At 41.3% G+C, this 16,762-nt stretch overlaps 1 protein-coding gene across 1 annotated transcript in view; it reads right to left on the reverse strand.

Moving 5' to 3' along the window:
- PLD5 (phospholipase D family member 5) overlaps positions 1-16,762 on the reverse strand; it is a 415,978-nt gene that overhangs the window by 138,671 nt on the left and 260,545 nt on the right. The gene's annotated exons all lie outside the window — the stretch shown is intronic.

Consider the following 16,762-nt stretch of genomic DNA (forward strand, 5'->3'; position numbering starts at 1 on the left):
TTGTGTGTTCTGTGAGTCCCCATGGTTAGTGAGCCAGTATTTTTAAACAAACTTTTTTTGTTGTTGTTGTTCTTAGTTAACAATATATTTAGCAAAAACAAAACACAGGAGATCTTCTAACCTATCTGTATTTCTGGCTGTGTGTCTTAAAATGATTCCCACTGTGTGATTTTTGTGAGATTTAAAATGAAGACCAGAACTCTCAAACATGAATGAAAATTGAAACTCCAAAAGCTACAGATAGTGGCAGACTATCATTAAATAAACCTTATTTTTACTTCCCTGATAACTCAGGGAAGCCCTTTTCCCTCAGCCGTGTCTGACTCTTTGCGACCCCATGGATAATACAGTCCATGGAATTCTCCAGGCCAGAATATTTGATGGGATAGCTTTTCCCTTCTCCAGGGGCTCTTCCCAACCCAGGGATTGAACCCGTTACCATATGAGCCACCAGAGAAGCCCAAGAATACTGGAGTGGGTAGCCTATCATATGTGCTGATTACTTACACCAAGGATTCTTAAAATTTTTAATTATAGTGCTCACTTGTAATGAACTTGTGCTGGGGTAGAATTTCTATACCTGGGCTTGAGGCAGAACTTCTATTAAATTTCTCCTGTTTTCAGTGTCTTACCTCCCAGTCCACATGTTTTTGCTAAGACATTCAAAATATAATTACTTCAAAAGGTATTAAACACTTATTCTATGCTGAGATCTGCAGTAAGGACTATTGCTTTCTGAGTTAAATTTATTCACCATGTTTTCATAAAGAAATAACAAAAGCCCCTTTGGCTTTTAAACATCAGTAGTTTAAAGACTTTCTCTTTCTGGTGAGAAACATCAGCCAACATTTTAAACTCGAATAAATCATCTTGAAGATAGCTAGTGGCTCAGGCACACTGACCTACTTTAAGCCTTTTTTTTTTTTTTTTTTTTTTAATATCTGCTAAAACCTTATGATAGACAGTACGGTCCTGGAGAGGGAGGGAGAGGTACCCCAAGGACAGAGATCCAGTTCAGCCCCTCTGTGACTCTGAAGAGACTGCTTAACCCAAGAGAATAGAAGTTATAAATCCTGCCATTTCTGTTGACCCAAAACAACTCATGGGCAGGATAAAATTCCACAATAAAATGTGAAGGGGAAAAAACAAAAATACCGAAGAGAAATCAGAATAAAGTCATGCTCTGTAAGATTAATTCTGGAGATAATATAGAATATGGCGATGGTTTTCAAATTTGTTTTAACAGTTAAACTTTTCATTTAAATGAAAACTTAAGCTAAGCATCTCCATCAATCCGTCTCTGTCCTCTTGTGCACTTCCCCAGGGATCCACAGAAAACAACTGTAAAAAAACCACTGAACTTTACCCATTTATCATACTGAGGTATGATGCAGAATCATTAGAATACTGAAATTGAGAATGTCAGAGCTGGAAGATACCTTTGAGATCAATGATCTACCTATCTCCTCACTTTATAGATAAGGATACTCAGGCCCAAGAAATTTAAGTGATATGCTGATTTACTATAATTTTCTCTACATGACCATTTAATGTTAAAGAGGTATTCTTTCTTTCAGAAGGGGTATTCTGAAAGAAAGTTACATCCAAGTCTCTTCCTCTCCTTTCCCTCCCAGCTCCAGTATATCTAACTCCTCTGAATTAAGCAGTTCTGGGGCTGGAAGGCATTTAATAATCAGCAGAGTCAGGTTCTGGATACCAACATGCCGGCAGAGTCAGTCCCTGTCTAACATGAGTGACCGAGTGCTCCTGTTCTCCAGGAGACTACACAGGAGCTGGGGCAAGTCTCAAGGCCTGGGGCTGGGAATGTGAAGTATTACAGGGGGTGGCGGCGGGGAGGGAAGATGTTCTTCAATTGACCTGTGATAGACAGGTTAACCATCTAATACAGCCCCTCCTTCACCTGAAAGAAAGCCATTAATAAGCTGATAAAATCAAACACCAACACACTTAACAGGATCCATCAAGAGAGATGCTTGGACACAATGGGCACTGGCCACTCAGGAAGACAGGAGGTGGAGCTAAGACACAATATGAGCACTCAAAGACAGTCAGACATGGCTGGACTAACACTCTACAATTTTAGAGCTAAATTAGAAAAGTAATTAAAGAATACTGTTGAGACCCAAATCAGTGGCCCAAAGATGAAATGGAGGAAATATATCAAAGCACAGACAAGCAGGCACACACACATACATGGAAACATATGGTGACAAGGGGAGAAAAGGGAGATGGATAAATTGAAGATATATATCATGTGGCTAGGGCTTCCCAGGTGGTGCTAGTGGTAAAGAACCCACCTGCCAATGCAGGAGACATGAGAGGTGCAGGTTCAATCCCTAGATCGGGAAGATCCCCTGGAGGAGGGCATGGCAACCCACTCCAGTATTCTTGCCTGGAGAATCCTATGGACACAGGAGCCTGGCAGGCTACAGTCCATAGGGTCACAGAGAGTCAAACACAACTGAAGTGACTGGCTCACACACACGCATCATGTAGCTAATAGGTGTATTGGAAGAGAAAAAGAGACAAAAAAGAGGGGTTTGCAATAAAAGAAGAAAAAATGTGTCTAACTTGAGAAAAGAAATAGACTTATGTGTCAAAAAGATAATTGAAGACAGAGGCAAATATAATGTGGAAAGTCACATACAGGCACATTCTGTAAAATTAATCAACACCAAGGAAAGAGAGGAATTCTTACAAACTCCTGGCCAAAAACAAAACAAAACAAAAAGGTAACTATTAAGGAAAATGGATCAGATTAGCATGGAGCTAAATGTTGGCAACACTAAACCAGCATTTGGTGGTGAGAGACTATGGAAGAAAAAGAGTGACGCCCAGGAGTGTTTTACCTAGTCAAGAATTTTACTGCCAACATGAAGGAAAAAAATATTTTCAGATATATACAGGTTTAGAGACTGTATTACTATATAACCCATATGAAGAACATATGCAATGAAGGGCTCTAACCAAATAGTAAATAACACTAAAAGCCAAGAAGGAAGATGATGGGAAGAAATAATTGGTTAGCAGTGTGATATGGATATGTGTTTGATGTATTTGCTAATTAAGAATTCTTAGAAGAGACACATTTTAGGAGAAGGCCTACTAAGAATCTATTACATGTATTCCCTGTAGGGGTGTTATTACCCTAAAGGGGCTAACAATTGATTCTTTCCTGTGTGAGAGTAGAGATGTATGTGAAAATGAAAGTTACACTTTTTTTATTAATAAAACACAGATACACATACAGTAAATATGTAATATATCTGTGGTATTAAAGTTCTTGGTGGGAAGGATTAGGAAAAAAAAGTCTAAGAAGAACAAGCCTACCTGGCTAGCAAACATAAAGAGATGCTTTATGTCAACAAGCAAAGCACAATGCAAAGCAATAAGGAGATCTCTCTTTGTACTCAAAGAGATTGAGAAGTAATTTATGAGGGGCAGCATATTCTCTTGTCACCAATTTTGGGAAAGAGTACTCTAACATACTGCTTTTCTTCCACTCAGGAATCTCATATCTAGAGGCCCATCCCAAAGAAACAAAGGCACCAAAACGTGTGTGTGTTTACTTACGATTATATAAGTACAAACACACACACAAGATAAAAAGTTTAAATCAGGACTTTCCTGGTCATCCAGTGGTAAAGAGTCTGCCTGCCAATACAGGAGACACAGGTTTGAGCCCTGGTCCAGGGAGATTCTGTATGCCTTGGAGCAACAAAGCCCATGCATCACAATTACTGAACCAAGCCTTAGAGCCCGTGTTTTGCAACTACTGAAGCCCATGTGCCCTAGAGTCTGTGCTCCACAGCAAGAGAAGCCACCACAAGGAGAAGCCTGTGCACCCCAACTAGAGAGTAGCCCCATTCACTGCGACTAGAAAAAGCCCACATGCAGTGCAACGAAGACTCAGTGCAATCAAAAATTTTTGGTACTACATTTACTGAAAAAAAGTTGTTTACAGTTTAGAGCACTTACTAAATTTTCTTATTTATCTATTATATTTACTGAAATATACAAAGTCTGCCAGAGGTCTGAACACAGATATGTGACTGACATATATTTGTTAGTGTGAACTTTTACTTTCAAATACTCTCAAGTAGGCCTTAGAAAGCATCACTATGAACAAAGCTAGTGGAGATGATGGAATTCCAGTTGAGCTATTTTAAATCCTGAAAGATGATGCTGTGGAAGTGCTGCACTCAATATGCCAGCAAATTTGGAAAACTCAGCAGTGGCCACAGGACTGGAAAAGGTCAGTTTTCATTCCCATCCCAAAGAAAGGCAATGCCAAAGAATGCTCAAATTGCTGCACAATTGTACTCATCTCACACGCTAGTAAAGTAATGCTCAAAATTCTCCAAGCCAGGCTTCAGCAATATGTGAACTGTGAACTTCCAGATGTTCAAGCTGGTATTAGAAAAGGCAGAGGAACCAGAGATCAAATTGTTAACATCCGCTGCATCTTCAAATAAGCCAGACAGTTCCAGAAAAACATCTATTTCTTCTTTATTGACTATGCCAAAGCCTTTGACTGTGTGGATCACAATAAACTGTGCAAAATTCTGAAAGAGATAGGAATACCATACCACCTGACCTGCCTCCTGAGAAATTTGTATGCAGGTCAGGAAGCAACAGTTAGAACTGGACATGGAACAACAGACTGGTTCCAAATAGGAAAAGGAGTCCATCAAGGCTGTATATTGTCACCCTGCTTATTTAACTTCTATGCAGAGTACATCATGAGAAATGCTGAGCTGGAAGAAGCACAAGCTGGAATTAAGATTGCCGGGAGAAATCTCAATAACCTCAGATATGCAGATGACACCACCCTTATGGCAGAAAGTGAAGAGGAACTAAAAAGCCTCTTGATGAAAGTGAAAGAGGAGAGTGAAAAAGTTGGCTTAAAGCTCAACATTCAGAAAACGAAGATCATGGCATCTGGTCCCATCACTTCATGGCAAATAGACGGGGAAACAGTGTCAGACTTTATTTTTTGGGGCTCCAAAATCACTGCAGATGGTGACTGCAGCCATGAAATTAAAAGAGGCTTACTCCTTGGAAGGAAAGTTATGACCAACCTAGATAGCATATTCAAAAGCAGAGACATTACTTTGCCAACAAAGGTCCATCTAGTCAAAGCTATGGTTTTTCCTGTGATCATGTATGGATGTGAGAGTTGGACTGTGAAGAAAGCTGAGTGCTGAAGAATTGATGCTTTTGAACTGTGGTGTTGGAGAAGACTCTTGAGAGTCCCTTGGACTGCAAAGAGATCCAACCAGTCCATTCTGAAGGAGATCAGCCCTGGGTGTTCTTTGGAAGGAATGATGCTAAAGCTGAAACTTGGGTACTGTGGCCACCTCATGCGAAGAGTTGACTCATTGGAAAAGACTCTGATGCTGGGAGGGATTGGGGGCAGGAGGAGAAGGGGACGACAGAGGATGAGATGGCTGGATGGCATCACTGACTCGATGGACGTGAGTCTGAGTGATCTCCGGGAGGTGGTGATGGACAGGGAGGCCTGGTGTGCTGCGATTCATGGGGTCGCAAAGAGTTGGACACGACTGAGCGACTGAACTACTCTCAAGACAAAGCAGAGTGTCTTTTGAGCAAACTCATTTACTGGATGTATGCTATGTACCAGGGACCTTAATATGTGTTGGAGATACATGATAAAAAGAAAATACAGCCCAATGTGTCAGATGGTAGGTGGACAAGGTACAGGCCTAGAGGAAATACAGTAAGAACACTAATAACCCAGTCTGAGACATGCAAGGAAAGTTCCCTCAAAAGGAGGAAGAAATAAAAAATATTCTGGGTGGAGGTCTGTGGCAGGGACCTAAGTAGGAGCACATCACGAAGGGTCTTGTAAGCCTGGGCAGAGCATCTACACATCATCTGAAAAGAAGTGTGGACCCCTGCAGAATTTTACCTAGAGAAGGGCATAGTCAAATTTTTGTTCTGAAAGAAAACTCTTGACTCTAAACTGGAGAAGGACTGGTACAGGGCAAGCCTGAAGGCTGAAAGGGAAAATTAGAAGGTTAGTGTGAGATAATGTGACCTGAGCTACAGCAGAGTTAAAGTCAAAAAAGGAAAAAAAAAAGGGGGGGGGGAATGATCTCACGTAGTATGAGACAGCACAGCAATGAACTGGATGGTTAGGTGTGGGCTGAAGAAAAGAGTAGAGTTGGGGATGGTGGCCAGAGACTTTGGCTGCTCTCAGAACATGCCAATGGAATATAGAATTCCTTATGTGAAGCCACAAGATGTTGGCCATTACATCAGTTCACAAATGTCTGTGGTCATGGATCAATCATAGCTTTGGGAACTCAGTGTCACAGATCCAACAACTTAGCTGAGAATGCCCACTTTTTGGGTGATGAGCAACAACGATTACCTGCTTGATAACAGCAAAGAGTATCTGCTATGTAGGCATGCTGGCTGCCAGTCCAGGATCCATCCCATTAAGAGATTTAATTATTCAGAAGAGCTAATCATTAAGACCTTGCCTAATGATGGTTATTTACAATTATGCACCCTTTAGATATGAACAAAGCCATCCCCGTCAGGGACAGATGAAGAGAGATGAATAGGCTCATCATACCAGTAAAGGGCCAGGAAATTGCAAGGAATTAGTATCAGGAGAATAATACTTATTACAGGGACCTGAGCAGCTGGATTCCTACAGTACTAGGAAGTAGCTTTAAGGCTGCTCCAGAGTCCAGTCTGGCTGCAAAAGGTGGGTGGACAACGTGAAATCTTGGCAGAGCATTCAGCAGTATGGGCAAGAGTGTGGATGGCACTGCAGGAGACGGTGGCCTGTGATGTGACTGGGGCGAGGGAGGAATATCAAGATGTGCCCAACACTGCAGCTCTTCCACAGTCACTTCTTGTCAGCCAGCAGAGAGCCCTGCAGAGAATGGAAGCAAAATTCTTTCAAATCCTCTCTCCCAGTGGTCCCAGCTAAACTAGGTAGCAAGCATGAGAGTTTTCTACATGTTCCCTCAAAACCCCATTGTTTTAAGAAACCAGTTCAGACTCTTTAGCCCTGTAACCCCATTTCTAAGAATGGATACCGAGTGAATGAGCAAAAAGAAAACAATGGTTTGCACAGAAATATTAACTGCAGGAGAATTCATTTCCAAAAAAAGAAATATCTTAAATGTTTAATAATAGAGAAATAGTTATATATGTTTAATCTGGTATGTATTTGTATATTATCTGGAATTTGTATATTAGGCAGCCAATTTAAAACAATGTTTACCAGGGTTTCTAACAGCATGGAAAGATATTTATGGTATGACATTAAGTTCAAAATTAAGATACAAATTTCTTTATATGAGCCCATGTATATAATTATGCATAAAATAACCATTACAAAATGTTTGCTGATGATCACATGGATGATTTTGTTCTCTTTCATTTCTCTGTAATTTCCAGGTTTTTTTTTTTATAGTAAGGAACTATTAGTATTCCATGGGGTCACAAAGAGGTGGACATGACTGAGCGATTGAACAACAACAAAATTAATATTCTAATGGGAAAAAAAATCCAACCTATTCTTTTTTAAAAGAAATTTCCAAAAACATAAATTGACCTTAGGAAAGTGAAAGTCTAGAGAGAAAACAGCATATAGGCAAACAAAACTAAGATAAGACAATTTAAAAGAAAAGTTATTATTTAATGAAAACATTAATAATTGAGAAGAATCTCTCTGGATTCATGATTTATTCATGTCTCTTTGATTGGATTCTAAAAGAATCAAAGAGGTTAAACTCTTGCTAATCATAGTGTTTATGAGTTTATATCTGAATGATGATTTCCCTTGGAAATATACTGGAAAGCAAGCAAGAATATAATTAGAATTATTCAACAGATGGGGAAGCAAAAGCACAGAGAAGCAGCAGGAATTCACTAAGAAACAGAGAGGACCAGAATGAGTCCCACATTTGTAGAAATTAAATTCCTCTTTTAATTTTACATTGGATTCTAGCATAGTATAAAGCACCCAGTGAGAACTCATTATTTGTTACTATAATTAAACTGACTTGAACCAGATTTGTAGTGTGTACCCAAATAAGTCATTGTGAACAACATTCATGAATTTAGTAATAAACACTAACATAGGCAATAAATGGTCAAAGACTAGTCTATTCCCTTTATGCATATTAACTAATTTAATCTACACAACCACTTATGAGGTGGGTTCTGTTATCACCTTGATTTTGCTGATGAGAAAACTGAGGCACAGAGAGTTCAGCATCTAACTCAAAGTCACACAGCCAATAAGTGGACAAAAAGAAATATAAGCTGTACTCTGGACTCTACAATCTGTCTACCACTGATAACTGCCTATCACTCATTGTCTAGAGACAGAATTCTGACTTATGCATTTCAAAACAACCTCCTGGATCATTAAACTTTCAAACATGCTACTTCCTAAATTGAGCAAATACTGTTATATTTTTAAAATCATAGTTTTTCAAAATTAAACATCATGGTTCACTGTAGACCAGTAACTAATTGATTTCATATAAATACATCTCTTTAAGAAAGCCCAGAGATAAATTCATCCACCTATGGACACCTTATCTTTGACAAAGGAGACAAAAATATACAGTGGAGAAAAGACAATCTCTTTAACAAGTGGTGCTTGGAAAACTGGTCAACCACTTGTAAAGAATGAAACTAGAAAACTTTAACACCATACATAAAAATAAACTCAAAATGGATTAAAGATCTAAATGTAAGACCAGAAACTATAAAACTTCTAGAGGAAAACATAGGCAAAACACTCTCTGACATAAATCACAGCAAGATCCTCTATGACCCACCTCCCAGAGTAATGGAAATAAAATAAAAAATAAACAAATGGGGCCTAATTAAACTTAAAAGCTTTTGCACAACGAAAGAAAGTATAAGCAAGGTGAAAAGACAGCCTTGAGAGTGGGAGAAAATAATAGCAAATGAAGCAACTGACAAACAACTAATCTCAAAAATATACAAACAGCTCATGCAGCTCAATACCAGAAAAATAAATGACCCAATCAAAAAATGGGCCAAAGAACTAAATAGACATTTCTCCAAAGAAGACATACACATGGCTAACAAAAACATGTAAAGATGCTCAACATCACTCATTATCAGAGAAATGCAAATCAAAATCACAACGAGGTACCATCTCATGCCGGTCAGAATGACTGCTATCAAAAAGTCTACAAACAATAAATGCTGGAAAGGGTGTGGAGAGAAGGGAACCCTCTTATATTGTTGGTGGGAATGCAAACTAGTAGAGCCACTATGGAGAACAGTGCAGAGATTCCTTAAAAAACTGGAAATAGAACTACCATACGGCCCAGCAATCCCACTGCTGGACATACGCACTGAGGAAACCAGAATTGAAAGAGACAGGTGTACCCCAGTGTTCATCACAGCACTGTTTACAACAGCTAGGACATGGAAGAAACCTAGATGTCCATCAGTAGACAAATGGATAAAAAGGTTGTGGTACATATACACAATAGAATATTACTCAGCCATTAAAAAGAACACATTTGAATAAGTTCTAACTCAGTTCAGTTCAGTTCAGTCGCTCAGTCGTGTCCGACTCTTTGCGATCCCATGAACCACAGCACACCAGGCCTCCCTGTCCATCACCAACTCCCAGAGTCCACCCAAACCCATGTCCACTGAGTCAGTGATGCCATCTAACCGTCTCATCCTATGTTGTCCCCTTCTCCTCCTGCCCTCAATCTTTCCCAGCATCAGTGTCTTTTCAAATGAGTCAGCTCTTCGCATCAGGTGGCCTAAGTATTGGAGTTTCAGCTTCAACATCAGTCCTTCCAATGAACACCCAGGACTGATCTTTAGGATGGACTGGTTGGATCTCCTTGCAGTCCAAGGGACTCTCAAGAGTCTTCTCCAACACCACAGTTCAAAAGCATCAATTCTTCGGCACTCAGCTTTCTTTATAGTCCAACTCTCACATCCATACACGACCACTGGAAAAACCGTAGCCTTGACTAGATGGACCTTTGTTGACAAAGTAATGTCTCTGCTTTTTAATATGCTGTCTAGGTTGGTTATAACTTTCCTTCCAAGGAGTAAGTGTCTTTTAATTTCATGGCTGCAATCACCATCTGCAGTGATTTTGGAGCCCAGAAAAATAAAGTCAGCCACTGTTTCCACTGCTTCCCCATCTATTAGCCCTGAAGGGATGGGACCGGATGCCATGATCTTAGTTTTCTGAATGTTGAGCTTTAAGCCAACTTTTTCACTCTCCTCTTTCACTTTCTTCAAGAGGCTCTTTAGTTCCTCTTCACTTTCTGCCATAAGGATGGTGTCATCTGCATATCTGAGGTTATTGATATTTCTCCCGGCAATCTTGATTCCAGTTTGTGCTTCTTCCAGCCCAGCGTTTCTCATGACGTACTCTGCATATAAGTTAAATAAGCAGGGTGACAATATACAGCCTTGACGTACTCCTTTGGAGAAGACCCTTAAGAGTCCCTTGGACTGCAAGGAGATCCAACCAGTCCATCCTAAAGGAAATCAGTCCTGAATATTCACTGGAAGGACTGATGTTGAAGCTGAAAGTCCAATCCTTTGGCCACCTGATGCAAAGAAATGACTCATTGGGAAAGACCCTGATGCTGGGAAAGTTTGAAGGTGGGAGGAGAAGGGGACGACAGAGGATGAGATGGTTGGATGGCACCACCCACTCAATGGACATAAGTTTGTGTAAGCTCTGGGAGTTGGTAATGGACAGGGAGGCCTGGCATGCTGCAGTTCATGGGGTCACAAAGAGTCAGTCATGACTGAGTGGCTGAACTGAATGAGGTAGATGAAACTGGAGCCTATTAAATAGCATGGAGTAAGTCAGAAAGAAAAAACCAATACAGCATATCAACGCATATATACTGGAATTTAGAAAGATTGTAATGATGACCCTATATGCGAGACAGTAAAAGAGACACAGATATAAAGAACAGAGTTTTGGACTCTGTGGGAGAAGGTGAGGGTGGGATGATTTGAGAGAATAGCATTAAAACATGTATATTGTCATATATAAAATAGATGACCACTCCAAGTTCGAAGCATGAAATAGGACAGTCAAAGCCAGTGCACTGGGACAACCCCGAGGGATGTGATGGGGAGCGAAGTGGGAAGGGGGTTCGGGATGGTGGGGCACATATACATCCATGGCTGAGTCATGTCAGTGTATAGCAAGAACCACCACAATATTGTAAAGTAATTAGCTTCCAATTAAAATAAATTTATTAATTTTAAAAAAGAATAAAAGGGGGAAAAAGATTCAGTCATAGCTCATTAATTAGTTTTTTGGTTTCCTCCAGCAAACTCATAGAGAATAGGATTTTTTTGATCAATGAATTTGGTAGCTCTACTAATAAGCCTTTGCTAAATCATATTTTCTGGCTTTTCCTAAACAGTCTTGATTTCATAAAACTCCATCATTTTATCCCATAAATTAGCAATCAAGTTGTCCTAGAAATTCAATATTTCAGTGTCTAAACTCATCACCTAGACAGAAAGAAACAAAACCCTTAGCTTAACCATGTATTTTGATCAAATATGAAAATATGATTTTCATGGAACTGTAGACCACACTAGCCCTTAACATGACTGTAATGCAGAGGGAGGTCACTGCCCAGTTTCTTTTAGCACAGAAGCAAACAACCTCCAAAAGATTAACAATACCCAGTGCAAGGTAGAAAAGACAAAATGAGTTTTTCAGGGTGGGAATTAAACTAGCAACCCTCTGGTGACACAGATTAAAATGCATTTTTAATGAGTGCTTCTGTTTCCAGGCAAATGAAAAAAAGGAAAAAAGACAGGCTTTCATCATTCTGTTAGTAATGACCATAGCTCACTCTTGGGTTTCCCAGGTGGTGCTAGTGATAAAGAACCTGCCTGCCACTTCAGAAGATGTAAGAGACATGGGTTCAATCCCTGGGTCAGGAAGATCCCCTGGAGGAAAGCACTGCAACCCACTTCAGTATTCTTACCTGGAGAATCCCATGGACAGAGGAGCCTGGGGGGCTACTGTCCACAGGGTCGCAAAGAGCCGGACACAACTGAAGCGACTTAGCACACACACATAGCTCGCTCTTGTGACATGGCAGGCAGAGAGGACACAGACGTCCAGAGAACACACACACATCGTGTGCCATGTGTATCTGTGTCCCTTTTCTGCTGAACGTGGCCTGCCTGCCACTGGCTATACCATTGCTTGGTGTATTTTGCTTACGGCTGCAGGATGATACGTAGATGGGCTGCTTTTCAATTATAGTTCCTACTTAGTTACCATTTATGGTTGCCACTTAGGAATTTTCAGACTCTGTTGGTTTAGAAGTAAATATTGTGTTCCTTGAAATAAGAATATTTTCTTTTAAAAATATATTAGTGGAAAAAAGTTTCAAAACTGAGCCAATGTTCATGATACTGGATCATCTGAAAAAATTTTACTTCACTTGAGTAATTAAGGGGTGGATTTCTTTTTTTAGCTCAATAAGAAATTGTCTTCTGTGTGCAGTAAGCCAATCAATAACTATATCCCAGTAATTATGAGGGCATGGTAAAACTAAAAGGCCCAAAGGTTAGCCACCTCAAATCTGAAATGTTGGGTAAAATCTTGAATTTTCTATTTCCATTTGAAGGATAAAATCAGGTAGAATTTAAATCAAATGGTCTTTCAGTCAGTACCTTGCTTTGTAGAAATGGTAAAACTTGATGGCCTGGAGAGAACAGGATATGGATCCTTTAAGAACACCCGAAAAGAAAAAGTTGGCAGCAAGGACCTTTCTTTTTTCCATTTCTTATCTCTGTACAATTACCCCTATGGTGTGGTGAGAGGGTAGGAAGGAGTGAGCCAGGCTCTAAAAATAATCTCTGAAAGCCCAAGGCATATGGTATTTGGACAAGTTCTTCTGGGCCTTTGTATCCTAAGTGCTTCTGTGAACACTGCTCTAGGACTTGAGGGTCAGATGAGGGGAGATGGGAAATGGAGCAAACTGGGGAGCAAGCACTCTATTCCAAGCAAGGAAAGCTTGTTCTTTCTCTCAAGACTGCAGTCCATGCCTGGTGTTTGACCAGTGGCAGTCCCTTGGCCACCAATGGACCAGAGGAAGAGGAGAGAAGCCACTGTCTTGTTGCCATAGTGAGGCAGAAGATAGATGAGATCCAAGTTAGGTATTTACAACTGGCCCCCTGTTTACATTTCATGGGGCAGGGAAAAGGTGGGCTTCAGGCTAGACCCTTACAACTAGCTTCCTGTCTGCATTTCCTGAGACAAGAGATAGGTGGGTTCCAGGTTAGGCACTTACGATCACCCTCCTGTTTATTCCCCAAAACAGAAATAACAACAGAAACAGGGTAAATAGCTAGGCTTTGTCTCGTGTGGACACCTGAAGATAACAGTCATGGAAAGCACAAACAGGTACTAAACTCCGTCTAAGAAAAGGATCAGGACACGGTGTATTTTTTGTCCTTGGCGCAAGGGAGATACTACACATGCACAGAAGGACTTCTTGGGAATCAAAAGGCAGGGGACGGCCATCAGGCCATACATCTTGCAAGTTTCCCTCCCAGACACCTTGAGCTGGACTCCAACTTGGCAGAGGGGTACATGCACATTTTGGGGAGGGTTGTTAGACAAATTAATCAGAGGCGCAAAACAAGATGATGGCCAGAGGGTGGACAAAGACCCAGTAAGGGTAGAAAAAGACAAAGTGCCCCCTTACAAAGGATTTAAATTTTTCAAAGGTGCAGCTCTCTTCCAGAGTTTGCTCATGCTTCTTTCCGTGTTGTACTTTGATTTTCTCTTTTTCCTTCCACCTCCTTGTCAGAATTTTCTTTTCAAGACAGGTAAGGACTGGGGATTTAGGCCCTAGCTCCTGGCCTTCGTGGCCTAGTGGATAGGAATTCTGGTTTACACCTGGGTGACCAGGGATCCATTCTCGGTCAGGGAACTAAGATCTCACTTCCAGCTACTGCTCACTGCTGCATGCGTCCATAGTAGGAACCCTGTGAACGCTGCTATCAACCTCCCCTCTTTCTCCTGTTCACCACTTCTCACAGGGCATGGTACTCGGGGCCAGGAGCAGGCAGGACTAGGGAGAGTTGTTTATGCAATCCGTCTCACGCTCTGCTTGAATCCATTTAATTTCCAAAGCAGGGAAAGCCCCTCTATTCCTCATGTCTGCAAATGCAGCCTTATCCTTGTAAAGGGGCAAAGTGAAATTAGCTCAAAACTCTGCAGAAAACCAGTTGATATTAAACTGTAAAGGAGCCTGGGGCTGTTAGGGGAATGAGAGGCAGTCAAGAGGCATCTCTGGCGGGAGTAGGGTGACTCCACCGGAAGATACCAGTTCATACCCGGGGCCTCCTCCTAAAGGTTTGCCGGGTGAGCTCAATAACAACCAGGTTGTTGTTACTGTTGTTCTTTAGTCGCTCCATCGTGTCTGACTCTTTGAGACCCCATGGACTGCAGTTGGCCTGGCTCCTCTGTCCATGGAATTCTCCAAGCAAGAATACTGGAGTGGGTTGCCATTTTCTTCTTCAGGGGATCTTTCTGATCTAGGGATCAAACCTGCGTTTGCATTGGCAGGTGGGTTCTTTACCCCTGAGCCACTGGGGAAGCCCTTACTTAATATTTACTACTTAACAAATATTTACTGAACACTTAGTATGCATCAAGCACCATGCTAGGCACCATTAAGCAAAACAGATTGGGAGCCTCACTCATCCATTTCATCACTGCCCTGTGAGCAGTGCTGAATACTAACCATAATGTAACTTTACGAGCCGTGACACAGAAAGGCCATGGCATTCTCTAATGACCCATCTTCTCCCAGAGTCTGAACACTGAAAGGGCTTGCTGGGCTCACAGAACAAGAGGTTGGAATGATATAGCTCAACTCTTTTCCAAGGTTTGCGAGCATGGGAATTTGGCTGCCAACAGTTCCTCCCATTCCTATACATGCATACTCCTCCTGGAGTCTCTTGTCCCTCCAGTGTTCATGGCCTGGCCATGTGACTGTTTTGGATTAAGAGAATGTAGTAAAGTTCTGAAAGCCCAAGCTTTAAGAGGTCTTATAGTTTTCATTTGTATTCTCCTGGGATCCAACTGCCCTATAAAAACCTTGGTTTAGATTACTGAATGATGAGTATCCACATGTAAAGAATGAGCCTGTCTGGCCCTCGGTCAGCCCAGGCTCAGCTACCCTCCTACCTCCACACAACTGTATAAGTAATCCCAGCCAGCACTACTGGAGCCAAAGAACTGTCAGCCAACTCATAGAATCATAGGAAATAATAATGAGTAAGTTTTGGAGTTGTTTGTGAAACCACAATAGAAAATTAAATAGAAACTACTGCTGAGAAAACTTAAAGCATGTGGCATTGGCTATGGGACTGGGTGGTGAGATGGATTGGAATCTCATTCTGTTGCTCAAGGCTGGAAGAACAGGAAAGAAATTGCTTTCGAGTCCTTGAGAAAGTAATGGTAGAAAGTTTGTCAAAGCTACTGCCTGCTGTAAAGTAGGAGACAGAAAATGTGATGAATGGGTTGGGAGATCCGGCTAAGGTGATTGTTTAGGCAGGTTATCAAAGCTTTGGTAGTACATGATAAGAAGGAACTAGTTCGTTTCCATGCAGAACTTTGAGAGAAATGCAGAAAATATAGGACAGTCTCTCAAGTTAGCAAAACATTCTCAGTGAGAAATGGCCTCAGGGTAAAGAGCAAATCAAAGTTGTGGCTGTTAAGAGTCCACATTGAGTCCTCTGATGGATTAAAAGTGGGAGGTAACAGACCGTCTCAGACAAAAGGACTCCTGGAAGTGAGAAGCGTGAGGTTCTGAAGAATCTTGAATCACCATCGGCGGTAGAAAAAGACCCACCTGTGAGTTATTAGCTTTTTGCTGATAGAGTGGATTATCACTGAATACATAGAAAGTCTACAAAAGTTTTTAGGGGGCTGTTCCATTTTGAACTACTTAAAAAAGGGACATTGATGGTTTAAAATAAAAAGAGGTCTCTTGGGCCTCAGATTTCTACTGGCAGAAAGTCAACTAAGAAAATAAGTCTGAAGCAAACACAGACTTATTTTCTTATGAAAAAGAAAGAAAAGCACAGGGGGTGGAGCAATGAGTTTCTGAGAACAGTAGATTAGGAAAGCACTCCTACGAAGCAGAACTAGGTCCCAATCTACAAACATTCCCTATTCTCCAAGTTCGGAAAACTGGTGATGTGTCGGGCTGGCTTTCAAAACTGCTGTGGACTCACGGGGCTTCCTAGGTGGGGCTAGTGGTAAAGAACACACCTGCCAACGCAGGAGACATAAGAGGTGAGGGTTCCATCCCTGGGTTAGGAAGATCCCTTGGAGGAGGGCGTGGCAACCCACTTCACTATCCTTGTTTGGAGAATCCCATGGACAGAGGAACCTGACGGGCTACAGTCCATAGAATCGCAAAGATTTGGACATGACTGAACTCCGGGAGTTGGTGATGGACAAGGAGGCCTGGCGTGCTGCGATTCATGGGGTCGCAAAGAGTCGGACACGACTGAGCGACTGAACTGAACTGAATCAACTTAGCACATACACATGTGGACTCATGACTAATTTAAATCTAGGCCAATGGTCATACACTTGATAGCTCAGTGCTATCAAGGTTGTACTGACAAAAGGAAACACACGAATGATTACCAGGATTATTTTCATATC

Source organism: Bubalus bubalis, chromosome 5, assembly GCF_019923935.1.
Source record: "Bubalus bubalis isolate 160015118507 breed Murrah chromosome 5, NDDB_SH_1, whole genome shotgun sequence".
NCBI lineage: Eukaryota > Metazoa > Chordata > Mammalia > Artiodactyla > Bovidae > Bubalus > Bubalus bubalis.